This window comes from Equus przewalskii, chromosome 19 (genome assembly GCF_037783145.1).
Source record: "Equus przewalskii isolate Varuska chromosome 19, EquPr2, whole genome shotgun sequence".
Lineage (NCBI taxonomy): Eukaryota > Metazoa > Chordata > Mammalia > Perissodactyla > Equidae > Equus > Equus przewalskii.
In genome coordinates this window covers 17,385,299-17,400,245 of record NC_091849.1, presented here as the reverse complement: position 1 = coordinate 17,400,245, position 14,947 = coordinate 17,385,299, and the positions used below count along the sequence as shown (strand labels likewise).

Here is a 14,947-nt window from a genome sequence, read left to right as displayed (position 1 = left end):
CCATAATGTGTTCCTAGTGAAAGCAGAAGAATTTTCTAAACAGTACAATGTTGCTAATTTTATATCCATGCTACCAAGGCTTCACCTAGAAAGATCAATTAATTCTAATAATGTTTTGATTTCTTTCATCTAATTCATAGAATCACAGTAAAGCTATTGGAAATTTAGTCTAAGATGATACGTCTGACATTATTGTGAATCTTTCTGTAAATTTAGTTTAAAAGTTCAACATTAAAAATAAGAGTGTTTCTGAAGTGATAATATAATTTTGGTGGAGCCTGGCGTGCACGGTAAAAACTATATTTTACTAAGATATCTAACTTTAAAATTAAGATATGGAGCAGAAATATAACTGGAATTGGTTATAGTGTAAATGTAAGTCATAATTTCATCCAAAGAAGTTGCATGACTGTACCAACTTAAATAGAAGCTGAATTTGTCAAAATTCACAAATTTTGAATACGCCACATAAACTACAAAATTTTTGTGATGTAGCTGATGTCGAATTAAAAAGTAAAAACACTTCAGTACGGTAGTTCTGACTTCTCTCGCTGATGCCCATCATCAGCTGGAACTACTTAAGAAATCAATCTGTGTCCTAACAATAGAATGGAATTTTTTTGTAATTGAGTTCTCTAGATTTTGGGTGCATTTTGTTCAATATCACCTAGAAATTTTAATCAAAGAATTCAAGGAGCACCAAAAATCTTCAGCTTTTTAAGCTTTTGGAGAATTACAATTATTGAAAAGCAAATCTTGCTAAAAGGAAGACACTGAAACAACTACAGTAAAGAAAGAAGTGAACAAATTAAATGATGAGCACTCAAGTCATGTCTAAGATTTAATTTTGAAATTGCTCTTTGGAATGAAGTTTTTCAGGAACTGAGAGTCGACTCCTTGTCCAGTTCAGGCCAGTTGAGACCACTAAGTCATCAGCTGTGCCTTTGAGGATGACCTCCTGACATCAGGGAGCTAAAGACTCCACCCTCAGATCATGGTAATGCCGCCATTTTGTGAACATGCATCCTATGAAGCGCCATGAAGCTTGACTACACTGCACAGATCATCACTTATCTCCCTTGTCCTTACCTCCAATCACCTATTCCCACACTTCAGGCCACCCAGTCCTTTATCCCATAAATCTTCCTAAGTCCCCGTTGTCAGGGAGGCGGATTTGAGATTGGTTCTCCCACCTTCTCACTTGGCTGCCTTGTGATTAAACCCTTTCTCTTTGCAAACTTGTCCTCTTGGTAACTGGCATAATCATGCAGCAGGCAAAATGAACCTGGGTGGGTAACAAAACTTTTACAGTGCCCACTGGAATGGAACAAAATTAAGAGGCCCTACGATTTTGTAGCATCTCAGTTTGGGGAAACACCAAAAGAATCATATCTGGAGATAAATTTGATGAACTTCGTCTTCTAGAAATATCTGTCAAGGAAAGGTGCTCTGAACGGAGGCCAAAAAACCCAAACAGTATCAAGGTTATATTTTAGCTGATTACTTATACATTTTAATACAAAAATGTTACAATTGAGAATACTATCCATTAGCAGAATTCAGTTTTCACCCAATAACTCAGTTCTGTAGAGAGATTATGTTTCTCAAGGAAAAATATGGTTTACAGATAAGAGTCAATTTCAACTTGTTAACATAGTGTACAACTTCAGAAAATATTAGACGTTATGAAAAATTAAAAATAATGTGTCCATATTAGGAAAAAAAGTGCATTCTTTAGAAAAATGCCAGCAATGTGGTATTATTGCCAGATATGACCAAAAAACTAAGTATGTAAAGATGTAACATAAATCCTTCTACTTATTTTTAATATTCAAATAAGATAACATAAATGTTTTATTTTTTATTTTGCTTCAATGCACATGGATATTTATTTTTTGGAAAGAATTTCAATTTCAAAAGTTTTTAAATAGAACTATTCAGTAGGCCTATCAATATAATAAAACTAATTTTCAGTCAATATATAATTTTTAAATTATATATAATATTGATAAATTATATAATATGTATCATTTTAACACCCTTTTTCAATTTTGAAAAGTTTGGATAATAAATTACCCTAATAACAGCTACCATTTACCAAGAGCTTACTACTTATCAAACACTGTATTTGAATAGTTTTATCAATTTAATCTTTACAAACACCTCAAAGCATAGGAATTATTATCTTCATTTTATCTGGTGACAGTAAGTGGCAGAGTGAGGATTCTGTACCCAGGCTGTCCCAACGTTGGTCTGTGCTCCTCAGTCACCATGCTGTGCTGCCTCCTCCCTACATTACAAGACACACAACACGCCCACCACAGACAGAGTGTACTGCTAGGTAATTATCATGAACTTGCTTCCATCCTGACCTCCAGCTCCATCACCCACGTGGCCAAGGCTGTGCATTTTCAGGATAGCTGGCACAATCAGGAGGCCAGACTACTGCTGCAAATCCTAGCAATTAAGCGGCTCCATAGAACTTAGGAGAGTCACACCTACCCCACGTCTCTCAAGGTGTGAGTGACTTTCACATGTGTAACCTCCAGTTCTGCAAAATCTTATTTTCAGTAGCATCCAAGACACTTAAGGGGAAGACTATAATGTAGAGTTCTTACACTGATGTGAATTAAATGGTGTTCGATCTCAGACCTTACGTTCACTAAAAGCACAAATTCTTTATAAGTCCCTAGCTATCCTATCATATAGAAGATGCTTCAAAAGCAACAATAAATTTAGTCACTAAACTTAGCACTTGGTACATATTCTACTGTCTTTAAGTGTCACCATTGAGACTGAGAACTCTTAAAATATGATCATGTTTAACCTAGGTACTTGTTTTTCTGATGTTTTCATTGTATTTCAATTGTCTCAATCATGTTTTAGATGTACAAAAGCTTTCCTTTTAAAAAGAACAATAACAAAAAGGCATTATTTAGTAGATAATTAACAATTATCGCTACTAGGTAATGAAAATATATAAAGGACCTGTTAATTGGATTTAAGCCAAAATAACTTTTTGAATCTACTGAGGATAATAAACTGTTGCCTGAAGAGGTTTGTTTTGGATTAGGATCCCCCAAAGTGGGGATTTGGTTTGATTTGAGACAGATTTGATTACAAATAGTTGATTAGGGAGGTACAGGGATTAATGGGAGAGGAGCAGCCAGAAAGGGAAGATGGTTAAGAAAGGCTGGGTCATTAAGCCATGACTAGAACTTGACTCCACCAGGAAGCTCTGAGACAAACTGGCCTTACAACAACCATCCTACCCAAGGAGTGTGGGAACTGGAGTAATTACACCCTAATTCCCATCAGCCATTGATCGAGGCTTCCTGAGGTTGGTATTAATTCCCCAGCATTTCCAGACACTTGCTGTTGCAAGTCTGAAGGCAATGAAATGATAAGGTCTTAAAGGAAATGGGCAGGGCACCAACAGTATCTGCAACACCCTTCCCAGGGTATAATAAATTCTTACATGGAGTAATTATGCAAATACTAGCAGCTAACTGCCTGCCCCCTCTCCACACCAAAACAAATAGTCAAAATCTAGCAGTGGCAGGGCTAATCTTCCTCAAAAAAAAAAAAGAAAAAATTCCAGCAGTGGCAGTTTTCTAAACAATTAGAGCCAAGGAAAATAATTGTAATTTTAAACATCCTTTCCCAAACAAAAAATTCCTAGAACATCAAATAATTTAATATTGTTATATGAAATGCACAGAAATAAAGATTTAATTTAAACTTCTATTAGGCTTTGTGTTGCAAAATATTGAGAAAACCTATGAAATCGGCCCCGCTAAAATATAATAAGAATTTCCCAGCCTAATCAGATCCCAAAACAGTGTCAATGAATCATTTATAGATTGAGCTGGAGGTGAATATAAACTAGAAACACAAGAAGCTGTGTATTCCAACACTCCAAAAAAGGGAAGGCCTTGTCCCTGGCCCCCTAATGGATCCAAATGTTTATCTTTTTTAAAGAGAAATATCAAGGTTTCTCATTTCGTTTATTGGTTGGTTGGTTGGTAATTGACAGACTAGGCAACGGTGATGTTCTCCAGGAGAGAGTGGGGTTTGCTTGTTTCTTTGTTTTGGAAGCATACTGATGTTACTTGAGTCTCCAAAGCTCTCACCCTCTGTGGCTGTCCCAAGTTCAGGCAATGAGCCTTCTAAGAGATGCTCAAAGGAATGCACTTTTCTCTACATATCACATGGCAAGCCTAGAATCTGTTGAAGAATTTCTCACCTAGTTTTCACCTCTGCATGTCACTCACCCATTTTACATCTAACCCCCCCGCCCCCCTCAAAAAAATGACAAGCATTCCCATGGCCACATCCTGGGTGGATCTTAAAGAGTATTGGAAATAACACATGCAGCTGTTAGCTTCTCCAAATACACAGTCCGAGGCATTTAAATGCACAGTCTGCAATGCTGGCAGTGAAAGACCAGAATAACAGTTACTTTTTTTTTTTTTCCCAAAGATAAATGCTGGATTATGCCTGAAAAAGGAAAGTCAGTCTAACTCCTCGGCAAAGAAGAATGGTACCAATGTCAACGGGAGGAAAAGCTTTCTGGGAAGGATGCACAGCCTTGACTACTCAAAGGCCTTGTAAGGAGAAAACAACTTGGTTTTGTTAAATTTTGGAAAGAAAAACATTGATCTCAACTGCTTTCTAAAATTAAGAACCAGATTTTAAGTATATACAATAAAAGTTAGTTCTGGTTTTTCTCTGGGTGAAGGAATTCCAGTGATTTTCATTTTCTTCCTTAGGTACTTAAGTATTACTTAATTTTTGGACATGGAACATACTATTTTTTATAATCAAAAGTATATATAAACTCTATTGACTTTGAAAAAGTGAGGGAAAGACCAAATAAGTAGAAAAAAGGTTTAAGAAGAGAAGAAAGCGGCCAGCCCGGTGGCACAGTGGTTAAGTGCATACATTCCACTTTTGCAGCCCGGGGTTCGCCTGTTCAGATCCCAGGTGTGGACATGGCACCGCCCATCAAGCCATGCTGTGGTAGGCATCCCACATATAAAGTAGAAGAAGATGGGCACAGATGTTAGCTCAGGGCTAATCTTCCTCAAAAAAAAAAAAAAAAAAAAAAAGAAAGAGAAGAAAGAAAAGGGAAAAGAGAATGTGAACTCCTCATTCATTTATTCAGTCATTTGACAAAGAATTCTTCAGTCAGACACCATTGTAGGGCACAATAATTATAGATTGTGGCTGTTGTTAAGGAAACAAATAAAGAGCTTAGACAAGGGGCAGAGAGTACTACAGGTGGAGTGGTCAGAGAAAGTCTATCTGAAGAAATACTTAAGCTAACCTTCCAAAGAATCAAAGCTAACCCTGTGAAGAATGGTGGAGAAGCAGTATGTGCAAAGGCCCTGAGGCAGGAAAACCTTAGGGACTTCAAGATGACTTTGTGACTAGAATTCATAAAGGAAGAGGCAGAGTGGAATGGCAGAAGGGGTAGGGGAGGATTAAAGAGATAAGCAAGAACCAATTCCTTCAGGCAACTGAAAGCCCAGATAAGGAATTCATATTTTAATCTCAATACAATGAAAGCTATTAAAGGGCTTTCAGCAAGGGAGAGAAGTCATCTGATTTACATTTTAAGTTGGTCCTTCTCACTGCTTAGTGGATTGGAGGGGGAGACAAGTTAAGGAGCTGGTTGTTGTGTTAGTAGTACTCCTGTCACTTTCACGCCTGCATTTGTTGACCTCTAAAATCCCTGCAGCCTTAGATCCTACTCACCTGGCAACACTGCCTCCCAAAAGTCTAATAATCCTATTCACTTGGCTCCCAGACATCCCTGCAATTTCCACTCCAAACCGTGAGCCCGTCCAAACTAATGCTCCCACTTTCTAGGGGTCCTGCCACATACACTTCATGGACCGCTTGCTCTCCAGCTCCCATCTGCACTCCTCTGAGAGGATTAAGCCTGATTCCCTCATAATCATCATCTCCTTTATGCCTCTACTTGCCTCCTAGTTCAAACTCATGCCACTTTCTGTATTCCTGATGCCAAGAGTCATAATGTTTTCTCTGCAAATAATTTTATTTCACGCAATTGTAAAATGCCTGGGGTTGAAAAGGACTTTAAAGATATCCTGGTTAACCTGAAGGTTTTTATGACAAGGGAACAGGCCTGGTTAGAAGACTTTCCATGGTCCCAAAGGTTAGGATGTCTGACTTCCTATTTAGAGTTCTTTGCATGATTTTAAAGCAATTTTGTGAAAAAGAACACTTGCAAAATGCTTCCTGTTTTGCAAAACACTTCAATACATACCATGGTGTAGAATCATTGCAGCCCCCAAGTAATGGACATAAATGGAAGCTGAGAAAGATGGAGTGCTGAGAGGGACCAGGCCAGGCTTCGACTCAAGTCTTCTGGCTCCAAATGCTGCATAAACTATGAAAACATCCTACTGTTAGATGAAGTTAGTCCAGGGGCATCAAAGTTAGAGGTCTCCTATTTCTGCTCGTTATTATTGATCAATGATACCTTTGTGTGTATTTGTTTTACATTCCTTCTGAAGATCAGATTTTTTACCGTGGTTAAGGAGGGACTTTGTCCAATACTGGGAATTTACTGGAAAGAGGGAGAGGGCTTCTGAGCAGGAGACAAATTTTAAAGAATAAAGAAAATGAAGAAAAGAGATGCATACTTTGCCAAGTTGATGATTTGGCCTAGGATTGGATATAAATGCCCAAGGCCATTAGGGCAACTACCGTTGTCAGAAGATTCTCTATAAAACTGGTTTTCTACCTGCCCCATGGCCCAGTGGTTAAAGTTCTATGTGCTCCGCTTCGGCAACCCAGGTTCATGAGTTCAGATCCTGGGTGTGGACCTAGTCCGCTCATCAGTCACACTGTGGAGGCATCCTGAATACAAAATAGAGGAAGATTGGCACAGATCTTAGCTCAGGGTTAATCTTCATCAAGCCAAAAAAAAAAAAAAAAGAAGAAGAAGAAGAAGAATGGCCACAGATTTTAGCTCAGGGTGAATTTTCCTCACCAAAAACAAACAAACAAAAAAACAAACTGGCTTTCTTATTTTAAGTAAAAGTTAACACAGCACAACTCCAACATAGTAGAGACTGTGGATGGTTTCACGGAGTTCATTATTAAAAGATTTGAACTACATACAAACTGGATTATTTGTACTGTTTTTTCCAGCACATTTGAGGTGTAGAGTTTCAAATCCAATGTCAAAAAAATCCTAAGTGACAAAAAATATGTCCTTCTTGATTGCTTTGCCGGATGTGGAAGAGATTACTGCTTCAGAGTAAACATATTTCGGAATGCATTGCATCCTGATGATACAATTAGTTCTATTCTTGTTCTGAAAGTGGAAAGGGGTCAGGGGCCCCACATAACTGACACTTAAAGCAGCAGCTGATGCAAGCTGGGCACCAACACGCACCCAGAAGAAACGGCTCACTCTTGCCCTCACAGCCCAACAAAGACAGGTTAACAGAACACTATGCAAAAATTATTGCTTCCTTGCTCTTTAATTTGCTTTTACTTTGATGCACTCAAACTTCTTTTTTTTTTTTCCAAACAGCAAACGTATCATTGTTAACATCTCCTTAGGGCATGTAGGTAGAGTTTATGTGTGTCGTAAAATGTCTCAATTGTGAATGAAAAGCTCTGCACTTACCTCAAATGCTAAGCACCCTAAGAACATAGCTCATTCCCTTTGTGAATAGTTGCTCAACTAAGAGAAACCATATGGTTGTATTACATTGAAAGACCAGGGTAATGTAATTATTAGAATTTTTTCCAGTTTTATTGAGAAATAATTGGCATACATCACTGTATAAGTTTAAGGTACACACCATATGGGTTGATTTACATATATTGTGAAATGATTGCCAAAATAGGTTTGGTTAACATCCATCATTTCTTAATATTATCCCTTGGACTTGGAGAAAGGGCCATGATAAACCAAGCAAACAACACTACTTGTTTTTAGAAGACTAAGAAAGAGTGTCAAAAATAGCAAGTGTTCCACTGAAAATAATCATGCAAAATACACATATCTCAAACACCATCAAATCTGAATGTATTTCAGGACATCCTCTGCTACCACATTCCATCCAGTTTACACTTCTCACCAATTAAGCCACCCAAGTTGTGACATGCGGATCCTGGCTTAGCTCAGTTGAGGGCTGTGAGCCTGGTGGCATAGAGGAGTCAGTAAAATACCTCGCCCTGCATACCTCTCATGCCTATGGAAAGACCCCAAGATTGTGGTTCACAAAGATACAGAAAGCTTACAGTGCATTACCTCGGCCTCGGGGGTTGATGCATTCCTCAGAGTTAACCAAAATCTGGAGGCACTGAATCACCTTTTCTAACACTGCACTCCATTGTAAGTAGTCAATGTTTAAGATCAGGTAAGACGACTAGTTGAAGATAAGATTGTACTGCTAAGATCACCCTTTCCAGCTTTTTAAAGCACTAAATGGTGCATTGTACAGGGGACTTTCAGCTCAATAAGAATTCTCGTGACTGAGTAATGTTTGTATTCGTGTTACCTTTATTTCTTTGGGTAAATTCACTGAAAATGTCTTTATATTTAAGATTCAGATGAAAACAAAATAAAAATGTTTTAGGAACACAAAATAAGTAACACTAGTCAAAATGTCACATTTCTGCTTTATTAACAATTGAGTTTTACATAAAGAGCACTTTATTTGCCATTGAATTAAAAAAGGATGCCGGGAGTCCGGTGCAATTCAATAGGCTTATATATTCACGCAGTGTCTGGTTCTTAGAAGTGTATTTTACAACCAACAAGAATGACAATGACTATGAGTAACTTTCTCCATCATGAATACCTCCAGAAGATAAAAGAATATCATGCTACAAAACTAACTATATACAAAAAAATAAGTAAAAATGAACAATCCAGAACATTGTCCACATAAAAGCAAACAACTGAACTGGCTTTCATAGATCGCTTAGTCCCTTTACCAATCCATTAGGATAGTGATGAAATTAATATAACTTAGGTGGGTACCTCCTGGCCAGGGACTGTGGCATTATGGCTCTGTGGCCGGCTTACTTTTGGCTCCAAGAAGACAAAAGCCAGAGCAAGAAACCAGTGACACCACTTCCACCATTAAGACACACAGCAATTGACCCTTAAGGCTCTGTCATTTGAGCCTTCCAAAGCGACTACAAATGAGCACATTCTCAAGATCTGACAGCTAAACCTTTCAGTGCAGCCATTGTACTTCCAACCAAAGGAGAGGCTAACTCTGAGCCTGGTAGTACTTTCCCAAGGTCTTAGAAGTCAGAAAGCGTAAGGTAAATTTAGATAAAGTTGACAAATCTCGTGAAAAAGTGTTAGAGATCTCAGTTTCCATAACTCTATAAGAAATTGGAGAAATTTACAAAGCAAGTTAAACAGAAGAGACACACAGTTCCACTACATCCTTGGGAGACTTTTCCTGAATGCCAAAGAAGAAAAACGTTCTCAAATACAAGAAAAACATATTTAAATATCAGAAAAACCTGGAAAATGCATTGCAAAAAAAATCATGGGTAGCACCTACAAAAGAAATAGGACCATGAAGGTACAATATATCACATTCTGGGGCAGTTTAAGTTTCGGTTAAGTATCATTTATTCCTTGACTTGCTATACCAAGATATACTTACACCTGGTTCTTATATTTTAAAATTGCGTTTCAGATCCTAACCCAAAATAGCTAGCAGCATGTTACTCTGATTTCCTGGAATTACAGATCCACAGAGCTAGAAAGATATTCAAGATGATTTGTTTCAACACCTATTTATAGATACATGTCCTGAGACCCAGATGGGATGAAGGTCATGCAGTGGCCAAATGAAAACTAGGACCCAGATTCCTTGATTCCTAGTTTAATTTACTGAATCTTAGTTGTGATTTAAAATGACAATAGTTCAAAAAACTTTGAGACTGGTTGCCACAGTCATTCCATGTATACTTTGCTACCATAGGTGATAAAAAATAACCAAAGTGGGGGCTGGCTCCGTGGCCGAGTGGTTAAGTTTGCATGCTCCGCTGCAGGCGGCCCAGTGTTTCGGTGGTTCGAATCCTGGGAGTGGACATGGCACGGCTCATCAAACCACGCTGAGGCAGCGTCCCACATGCCACAAACAGAAGGACCCACAACAAAGAATACATAACTATGTACCTGGGGGCTTTGGGGAGAAAAAGGAAAAAAATTTTTAAAAAAATAACCAAAGTGAAGAATCAAGATAATGACACAGAAACATCCCACTCACCAAAGATAACTTCAATGAGCAAAAATATTCCTATCACTCTTTTTGCCTTAAATTGTCAAACATATCACCTAATTTCTTCATTTCCCTTTAACGCTATCGCCTAAGTTAGAAGCACTTTCTTCTTTAAAAACCCTTTAGCAGGTTTGTAACCTGAGGTTACAAATAAGCCCCAAATTTCAGTGGCCTAAAACAAAAAGGGTTTTGTCACTCATGCTAAATATCCACTCTGGTTCAACAGTGGGCACTGGACATTATCATCATTCAGAGACACAGGCCCCTGGAGAGCTACCCTAGACAGATCCGCAGAGGGTGTCAGACTATGGATTAAACACTCTGCTTCAGAAGTGACACACAGTTCTGCTCCCGAGTCATTGGTCTAAACTGGTCACATGATCCCACCCAACCACATGGGGTCAAGAAAAGCAATATTCAAGGCAAAAAGTCAGAAATACGAAAAACTGGGCATTGACCTTCTTCGATTGAATACACAAGTTTATTAAGCGTCTAATTTTTTTATCATAAGCAGAAAGAAGCTAAAAAGAATGTCACTAAGAAGCAAGAACCTTTAGCAGTAGACTTTGTTCAACCACCAGATAACCAACGACCCTGGCAAGACACATCGGTTTGTTCATTTGTAAAATAACAGGCAAGAAAGGGTGACTTCTAAGGTCCCATCTAGCCTTTACAAGACCTGCAACCCTAACTTACTGAGTTTATGAGTGTGTACAGGAGGACTTCTCACTGGTTGCATTAGTAATGCTAAAATCAAGATATATTCTCTTGAAAATGCAGTATTCAAATACAGAAGTATTAATTTTAAAAAACCAATTTAAAAAAAATGGTGATTACTTGTTTTTCTTTTTTTTCTTTACTTTGTTATCTTCCTGCCCCCCCCCCACCCCCCGCCACCCAAAATAGTCACAGAAGTTGAAAATCTCACCTTGTTCAAGAAATTATGTCATGTAGCTTGCAGAGGGCTTGCTCCGAAGAATCCTACAGCAACATCTAGGAATAGTTTCCTTAACCAAAGCAAGAGTTTTCTGTTTGCTCTGGACCTGACCACACTCTACCATGCTTAGATGCACAATCTTTTTGTTATTTATCTCTGCTTATATTTGTCCCTTTTCTTAGCAGGTTGAAAGAATTCTAAATTCTGCAAGGCAATAATGTAGCATTATACTTTTTCCTTACAGGGATCAGCCCGTGACATTTTACCTGAAGTAAGGTCATTCTGTCCAACCAGTTGAGGAGACATGGATACTCATATTTACTCCCAATCATTAAGAATAATCTTAACAGAAAAAAAATTGTTTTACAAAATATGGAAAGAGAACTGTATAAGCTTCTCTTTGAGAAAGGAAAATGTGAAATTAGAAATATGACTCCCTTTAAAAAGTAAATCCATTTTAATAAAAGGTAGATTATAGAGCAAGTCATTTGAACCCAAAAAACTCTACGTGAATCCTAGGTTATTAAATATCTTGATCTGTGCTATTAAGGAACCTGAATTTGGGGCATAACGAATGAAAAGAGAGCCCTGGTTAGCTACTGATTAACTAAGGTGGATGGTCTCAACTAAGGTTAAAATTAACTATCCTCTTTTCTCTTCCACAAATGATAGATTCCTCCATGGAGTTTTTCCCAACTATCTAACGTAAGGAAAAGACACTCTTGCTCTCCTTGTCTCCATAAGTCATTAAACACGAACAGGGTGGGAGATGATGCCAAGTCATAAACTATACATGCTGTTAATCACTTCAGATATATAGGAATGTAAACTAAACTTAGTGGGTTTTAAAAAATTCTTTTCCTGCCTAGAGCCAAGTCTTGGTCCCATCGACACTGCACAAACATCAGTGTGGCCTCCAGCATCGGACCCAACTCTGTCTGCTCCCTCCCTACTGCAGCTGTTTGCAACTAACTTGAATTATTATCATTAAAGAGCTTCTCACAATTTCTGAACCCAAAACACAGTGCAGAGCATTGTTCATTCATCTACATTATAGAAAAATAGAGATTTGTTTTGAAAATAAAGGTCTACCTAAAGCCCCAAGTCATTAAATCAGAAACTAAATTGCAGGTTGATGGTGGTGAAATAAGAGCTCAGAAAGAACTGGAGAAATAGAATCATTAAGGCTTAGATTTTCTAACTACCTATGTTAACCAAGGCAATCTTAAATGAGACGCATTTTTCTTCCTTCCAAGAAAACTTTTTCATCTACACAATTAAGGGATTAGATTAGAGAAATGATTCTTAACCAGGCAAGTACATCAGATTACCTAGGAAATATTTCCAAAGGCACAGATCCATCCACACCTCAGACCTACCAAATAAGAAAGCAGCACATATATTTTGAAAATGTCCCACGAAAGGATTCTGATATACACTTTTAGTTTGTAAATTCTTTTTCCTTTTTAAAAGATTGGCACCTGAGCTAACTCTGTTGCCAATCTTCTTTTTCTTCTTCTTCTTCCCAAAGCCTCCCAGTACATAGTTATATATTCTAGTTGTAGGTCCTTCTAGTTGTGCTACGTGGGACACCGCCTCAGCATGGCCTGATGAGCGGTGCTAAGTCCACACCCAGGATCTGAACCGACGAAACCCTGGGCCACCGAAGCGGAGCGCGCAAACTCAACCACTCGGCCATGGGGCTGGCTCAGTTTGTAAATTCAAAATCTCTGAAGTCCCTTCCAGCTCTAAGCTCTACATTGAGAAATGACGCCAATCAGAAAAGAGCTCTACAGGGTTGAATCAACAAGGCTCTGCAAGCAACAATGATTTATTGATTACACAGTGGCACTGTAGTGAAAGGAGAACCACACCTGGTCTCCATCTTGTCGTACAGCTGTTGAGAAGCCTTTCATATTAGATTTGCATTTCACAGATGGTCTTGTACACAGAAGAGGGAACAGGCTTTGGCCCAAGTTCAAATTATTGCTTCTTCATTAGTAGCTGGGTAACTAATCTTTCACTAGCTACTAAACTTAAACCTTTTGAGCCTGTTTTGTCGTGTGTAAAACGGGAATAAGGATCACTCTCTCACCTGCGGACAGTGCCTCACGCAGGGCTGGATGTATAACAGGTGCTGCGTAAAGGTCACTTCCCAACCCATCACACTTTCTCCTGCTTCTGTCTCCTCATTTCTCTAAAGATAAGCCTTTTCCTGTGTTTTATAACCAACTATAAAACCAATAAAACATTTTGATTTAAAGAGAAAACTCTAGTGTCTTTTTTTTTTCTGCTTTTTTTCTCCCCAAGTACATAGTTGTATCTTTTAGTTGTGGGTCCTTCTAGTTATGGCATGTAGATAGGTGAAATATTATACCCAATAGTCCACAAACCTGAGTTTACTTATTATTATTTCCTAAACCCCACACCTCACTTAAGTCATTTCTATTTCCAAGTCAAAACCTCCCCTTTTCTAAATAGAAGGCCTTGGAGGGGCTGCAGCAGTGAAGTGCACACGTTCCACTTCAGCGGCCCAGGATCCTGGGTGAGGACATGGCACTGCTTGTCAAGCCACGCTGTGGTAGGCGTCTCACATATAAAGTAGAGGAAGATGGGAATGGATGTTAGCTCAGGGCCAGACTCCCTCAGCAAAAAGAGGATTGGTGGCAGATGTTAGCTCAGGGCTAATTTTCCTCAAAAAATACATACATAAATAAATTAATTAGTTAAACAAATAGAAGGCCTTGGGCAAGTCACTTCATCTTGTGGGCCTTAGTTGTGTAAAGTAGGAATGACAATATCTTCATACCTTGTGGTGAGATCCAAGTGAGATTATATATATGCAAGTTATTTACCACATATTTAATATTATGCAAATATAAAGGGAGGTCATCATATAGCAACTCTTAACAGTCTTTCATCAGGCTTCTCAGAGGTGACAAATTTGACTCGCTTTCACCCTAGTTTTCTTTCTTCATTCCCATATTATAAGAAGAAAGAATAAAGACAAAAATAAAACCAACTACCTAAATGTGAAGAAAGTATACTATTTACCTAACAAATAAGTTGATTTGTAACCATAAAATCATATACGAGTTTCAACCTCAATAATGGATATCCTACTTGTCTTTCACATATGTATTTCACTTTAGTAAATCACATACTGAGATTTTTTAATTTCCCACAACCTCCCTAACGTAACCTAAGAAGAGTTCTGTGGAATAATAATTACATATGCATATTTAAGACTTTATATTTTAAATATTTTTTAATAATTTTGAAGACAATAACAAAATAAATAGCAAAGCTGTAATTTTCTCAAATGAGAAAGTTTTAATATAGGATGCTATCTAAGCATATCAGAATAACTGAAGATAATGTAGATAATATTGTCCAGAAATCCCTGATATATTTGAAGATTTGCCCAGTTAGGCTTGGCCGATTTGGGGCTGCCTCTTTCGATTCTTATATCATCTGATATGTTGTGCCATACATCTGTTTTTTGGTGAGGAGATTGGCCCTGAGCTAACACCTGTTGCCAACCTTCTTCTTTTTTTTCTCCCCAGCACATAGTTGTATATCCTAGCTGTAGGTCATTCCATTTCCTCTATGTGGGATGTCACCACACCATGACTTGATGAGCAGTACACTGTTCCGCACCCAGGATCTGAACTGGTGAATCCTAGGCCACCAAAGCAGAGCATGTGAACTT

The 14,947-nt window shown here is 38.2% G+C and overlaps 1 protein-coding gene across 7 annotated transcripts in view; it reads right to left on the bottom strand.

Annotated features, from left to right (window-relative positions):
• The window catches only part of RNF144B (ring finger protein 144B), a 167,847-nt gene that overhangs the window by 129,082 nt on the left and 23,818 nt on the right, over nucleotides 1–14,947 (bottom strand). Inside the window, exons 1-2 of one of the 7 annotated variants that reach the window (XM_070584134.1) lie at nucleotides 11,227–11,434; nucleotides 6,296–6,418 (exon numbers count right to left, since the gene is read on the bottom strand). The exons of 5 other annotated variants lie outside the window; for them this stretch is intronic. The gene's annotated coding sequence lies outside the window, so the exon portion shown is untranslated. Of the gene's footprint in view, nucleotides 1–6,295; nucleotides 6,419–11,226; nucleotides 11,435–14,947 lie in introns of those variants that run through there. One more of the 7 variants, XM_070584140.1, reaches the window with a different exon arrangement.